This window comes from Lissotriton helveticus, chromosome 7 (genome assembly GCF_964261635.1).
Source record: "Lissotriton helveticus chromosome 7, aLisHel1.1, whole genome shotgun sequence".
Taxonomy (NCBI): domain Eukaryota; kingdom Metazoa; phylum Chordata; class Amphibia; order Caudata; family Salamandridae; genus Lissotriton; species Lissotriton helveticus.
In genome coordinates, this window is record NC_136068.1 from 366,798,928 (window position 1) to 366,804,634 (window position 5,707).

Here is a 5,707-nt window from a genome sequence, read left to right on the forward strand (position 1 = left end):
GCGTTCATTATGTTTGCAAGATGCTTCCCCTGGGTCCTACCACATTACATTGTGCTGTAGACAGAGTATGCTACCATGTTACCTCTGGCAGTAGAAAAAACTTCGGGTATGTAACTTTCTCTCGCTCATTCTACACGTATGAACGTAGAGACTGGATCATTAGAGTACTGCAAGCAAAGTGTATAGTACATTTTTAAGTGAGTGGGGATTGCCAGAATTGTTTTTGTTGTTGCATATTTATATAGCGTGAACTCGACCCAAAAGTAGTTCAGCGTTTTACATGAGCACCGTATTTACATTACACATTCAGGCACGCGGAGATTGCGTGATTTTCCCACAATCACAGGATGTGGACGTGACCCCGAGGCTCGAACCCTGGTTTCCAGCACCAAGTTCTGTAGTCAAGCCAACGGACCACATAAGTACATATGTTGGCGCAGCCTGACTCCGACCATGAGCTTCGCTCTAATTAGCTGCCCTCCATGTGCCAAAAACTGCAACCTGAACTTTCCATGGCCTTGTATTGCTACCGCCACAACACTCCAGTGAATGTGCAATAAACTTTAATATCTACAGAAATGCGTCATGTGCACCATCTTTCATGTGTGGAACTATGGATGAATGTAGGGTCAGTGATTCCCCTTACCTGTCATGTTGGCCATGTTGTGGGACTTCACTCACAGAATGACACATTTGCGCTTGCAGCCCAGGTGACGGGAGCCCTACAAAACTGAAACCCACATCAGTTGATTCCTCATATACCTCACAATGAAGCCACAACCCATAGCTCTGGGGTCATTCTTCATAGCCTCACACAGTACTAGCATACGCCACGCCAGCCCACTCCGCTTACGCTTACAGGAAAGGACAACGCTGCATGGGCCAGATTTTAATTGTAGTGATCTGCTGGTCACAGGTCTAGTTGTCAGTACGCCACAGCCACTCTCTCATGGCTGCTATACACTCACAGCACACCCATCCAGCACAGGCGTCACAAGACACGTGACCCTCCCAGTAAAAAAGACCGGGCACACGTGCTTGACGCCATTTTAGAGTTGCATGCAGTGGCTGCACTGCGGTCGGCACAGGCACACAGCCACGGAACGGTGAATTTCGGTCCACTGAGGTAGGGGCATTGTAAGTGCTGAGCGGGTATGCAGCCTGCGGTAGTGGCCCGTTCCGGTGGTCCGGACACCTCATGTATTGGGTGCCCTGCTTGACCGCAGTGTAGGCCTGAGCCATGCAACACGGGGGCCTAACGCCACGTGCGTGGCCTCACTGGTCACTGAGTTTGTAGCACCGGAAGGACTGAGCGGGTGAGCAACCTGCGATGATGATGGGTGCATGAGTTCTTGGTTGCAAAGCGGGGCTGCATGATGTGGAGGGTGCACTGCCCACGAAAAGGTGAGTAGCGAGGCCTGGGTGCGCAGCGGCGGGCAGACACTTCTGGGCGGCAGGAGTGGATGGAGTGCAGCAGCCTGGCTACAGAAAGGCGACACAGCAATTTAGGCATATGCAGTAGTATATACCCTGTCTTATTGCATTTAGATTTTTTTTCCAGTAGCAGGACAGTTTTTAGAGTCGGCCAAATGTCCGTCGCTCCCACATCTGTAGCAAAGTAGTGGAGTATTTATTTTCATACTTTGTACCCTTAAATTTACCATCATATTTTGACAACCTTTCCTTTCTGTTTTTTTAGGGCTCGCGCCTATTTTGCAGTACGCAGAACTGCACGCGCAGCAAGAGACCTTTTGTATGGGGTTTTCAAAGCTGACCACACAGATTTCACTTGTCTTAAAAAAGAAAAAAGTCACGCAATTGAGCAAAGGCGGGCGCATGTCCCGCATTTGTAACGCCCATTCCCGACGGTGGCTAGCACGCACAGCAGTGCGCTTTTGCCTCGCTGCCACGCTCCCTCCCCCCGCTCCTCTGTGGTGCGCGCACACCACTGATTCCCCCACTGCTCAGGACTGGCCTGCCCCTCAACCGTATCTGCGTGTTGAGATTGAAGTAAGGATCGCGACCCCCCTGCCCTGAGGCAAACACAACAGCAGCCAGTGGGCGGCAGTACTATGGCTTATGTGTACCTTTTCAAGTATATTATCATCGGGGAAACAAGTGAGTGACGCCCAGCCCTTGGGTGAGGTGTGAGGTGACCTTATGAACAGTGCAAGCATTTCCGTACTGTCGAAGCTGATGACGTGGGTCAGAGCAGCCCCCGCACCGCCTCCCACACCCAAGCCTTCATGATAGCTCAGGAGGGATCTTCTCTTCTGTGTAGGTTACCCTTTTCCATTGCTGGCCCCCAACAAGAGAGCATATTGCAGTTCCGGGGCGGGCAGGTTACTCTTCTACACGTTTAAACTAGAACAGGTGTTAATGGGTGCTTGAAGGCATGAAGGATGTGAATGATGAGCGCAGCAAGGAGGTACCCTTGAGTGCATCTAGCACTGCACAGATATCCCAGGGTGCTTTTTCCTCTGCGTGCACGGAAAACATTTATAGATTATAACTTTGACTCACTTGGGGAACCAGGTTTGAGTACATTGGTTCGTACTGGGACACAGGTAAAGCATGCATGCAATGTTTCAGAGCGAGGTGCCCAGGATACTCACACCAGGGTGGCTAAGTAGCAGTGCTGCCTACCACTGGTCACATGAACGTTTAAGTGCCTAATATCACAGATAGTGCATCTAAGTCATAAGGCACCAATCGCCTTAGGAGGGCGAGGGGGAGCGTTGGGGACGGAAAGCATTGTAGACCTGACTTGGCAGGGCAGGTATGAATGACCATGAGAATACTACGTTTGACAAGCATTTCACTCAAATTGGAGGCCAGTAACTAGTTACAAAAGATAGAATATTTTAGTAATTGTTAGAAAATCGACGCCCATTAAAATAGTTGGGACCGTGCAGGTGGTTGTGTTTTTAATGGGGGATGAGGGGGAGGAGAAGGCAGTGTTATTATAGTCCAGACTAAGATAGTGGCAATTACCAGTCATAATATCTTCCTTCATGTTATTCCTGTTAAAACATCTATGTCATCCATAATGGTTTCTGCAATATCACTTTAACTTGAACTCTTTCATAGAACAAGCATTTGCAATGCAATAGATCTCGCATTATTAAAGTTTGAGCTATTGGTGTTGCATTATTTAGCAATGCCAGTAGCTCAAACTTTAATAATGCGAGACCTATTGAATTGCAAATGCTTGTTTTTAAGGAGGTATGGTGTGTTGCAAGCATCGAAGCATGCAGGCTCGAGCGTGACATTCCTCTCACAGCTCGTGGCTGCCTCGCGTCACTTTGGGAATGTTATGTTTTAAATGTGAAAAGGTTGGGAAGTAGAAATTAACGGGGGTTCAGTCATTCTTGGTTTATACTTGCTGCATAAAAGACGTGTTCTGAGGATCAATCCACATCAAGAGAATTACCGTCTCTGTGTTTTCATTGCTGCATACTGGACTTTCCTACAATTACTAATTCTCTACTATCTTTCAGAGGGGCTTCAGGGTGCGCTATGTCCCTGCACATGGTAGGAGACACACCGGTGACATAAAGGTGAGCAAGTGTCACTTTCTCACTCTTTCGCTCTCTCTCTTCCTCTCTCCTTTGATGAATGCATGACGCACAATCTTCTCTTGCTTTTTATCCAACAGGCTGTGTTTCACGAATTGGCATCTCCCCCCAATACCACAAGAGCTCAACGCCTGTAGAACCTGCGATGATGCGTGGCCATCCTGACAATGCCTGAGAAGGTTGCATCGGCTCGTGGTGGACCCTCTTTCACCCGTGCCGGTGTCACAAGGTGAGCAGAGAAGCTTCTTTGCGCAGCAGCGAGAAGTCACCTCTGGGTGGTAGGAGTGGATAGTGTGCATCAGCCTGAGTGCACAGGAGTGGGCAAACACCTCTAGGCAGTGGGAGTGGATGGCGTACAGCAGTCTGTGTGCGCAGGAACGGGCAATCACTTCCGAGCAGTGGGAGTGGATGGGGTGCAGCGGTCTGGGTGCGCAGGAACGGACAGTCACCTCTGGGCAGTGGGAGTGGATGGGGTACAGCAGTCTGGGTGCGCAGGAATGGGCACTCACCTCCGGGCAGTGGGAGTGGGTGGGGTGCAGCAGTCTGGGTGTGCAGGAATGGGAAGTCACCGCTGGGCAGTGGGAGTGGATGAGATACAGCACCCTGGGAGCAAAAGAGCGCACAGACACCTCCTTGCAGTGAGAGTTGATGGGGTGCAGCAGCCTGGGTGCGCAGAGGTGAAACAGAGAATTATGCGTGTGCAGTTGTATGTACTCTGCAATTAGTAATTGTATACTATCTTTCAGATCACTAAACTTGAGGGTGCACTATGACTCGGCACGTGGTTGGACACACACAGGTGGCAGAAAGGTGAGCTGTGAAGATTTTTTCCAGTGTCAACACTCCCTCTCCATCTCTTCCTTTCTCTTTCTCACACTTTCTCTCTCTCTGTCTCTTCCTCTCTCTCATTCTTAACTTAGAGGGCCATTTTATCAAGAACGGCGACAACACTGCCTCTAAGTTGTGAAACCAGTTCTCCTTCGTGTTCAAAAGGGATCCATAAGGTGTACAGTCTCATACAATCAACACTCCACTTGAATTGTGAGCACTACTACCTGTAGTGTTTGCTCAAACAACAATGACAGCAGGTACGCAGAGCGGCCTAGGTGCACAGGGCCTCCAATTGAGCGTGGTGCGGCGAGAGGGGTGGGGTGCATCGGCCTCGCTGCGCAGGTGCGAACAAACGATATTGCAGTGCGTAATGATGTGATCTCTGACCTCATTCAGTCTCATCTCTGTCTCATTTTAAAGACCTGCTGGACCGTACTGTAGGCCTGAACTAGCAGGCAGCGCTGCCCTACAGACACCTCTTCAGCCCGCTGCTGCGAGAGGGGTGGGATGCAGCAGCCAGAGTGGGCACCTGCAAATAAGCGGTATTGCCATGAGTTATGATGTGATCTTTGACCTCATTCAGTCACATCTCTGTCTCATTTTAAAGACCAGCTGTACCATAAGGTAGGCTTGAGCCTACGGGCAGCAGTGCCCTACAGATACCTGTTGAGAGCGGTTCTGCAGGAGGGGTAGGGTGCATCACCCTGAGTGCGCACGTGCAAAAAAGCGATGCTGCTGTCCGTAATGATGTGATCTCTGACCTCATTCAGTCACATCGGTCTAATTTTAAGGACCTGCTGGACCGTACTCTAGACCTGAGCAAGCGGGTAGCGCTGCCCTACAGACATGTGGCATTGGCTTTTAGGACACTGTAGTGAGCTCCTTACTGAGTGTACATGCACACAGGCTCCCGCCACTGCATTACATGCGAACATTATGCTTCTAGCATGCGCTCTCTTCCTTTGTATGTAAACCTTGCCATAACATATTATTATTTAACCTTCTGTATTCTTATGCACTCCAACTCCTCTTTGAACCACGAGTACCACTAACAGTTGGTTGGTTGATCGTACTTTAAAAACGAAGGATGTACTCAACTCATATTTTCTATCAAGCCTAAAATAAACCTTCATTTACCTCTAGACATTTCCACCATTAAATTAATCCTCCCTGTACAGAACTTCCATTGATTTGCTTAAAAAGGGCTAAGCGGGAGTTCTCCATGCAATGATGCCCTGAGCATTCTAACACCTTCCATGGCAATATCAAGACACCGTCCCATTTTGGAGACCTGGTCT

At 49.3% G+C, this 5,707-nt stretch overlaps 1 long non-coding RNA gene across 1 annotated transcript; it reads left to right on the forward strand.

Annotated features, from left to right (window-relative positions):
• Nucleotides 1–3,500: 3,500 nt before the first annotated feature.
• Nucleotides 3,501–4,374, forward strand: LOC144766769 (uncharacterized). Its single transcript, XR_013597921.1, has 3 exons — nucleotides 3,501–3,560; nucleotides 3,659–3,807; nucleotides 4,325–4,374. It is a non-coding gene; the product is annotated as an uncharacterized LOC144766769 (long non-coding RNA).
• The last annotated feature ends 1,333 nt before the right edge of the window (nucleotides 4,375–5,707 follow it).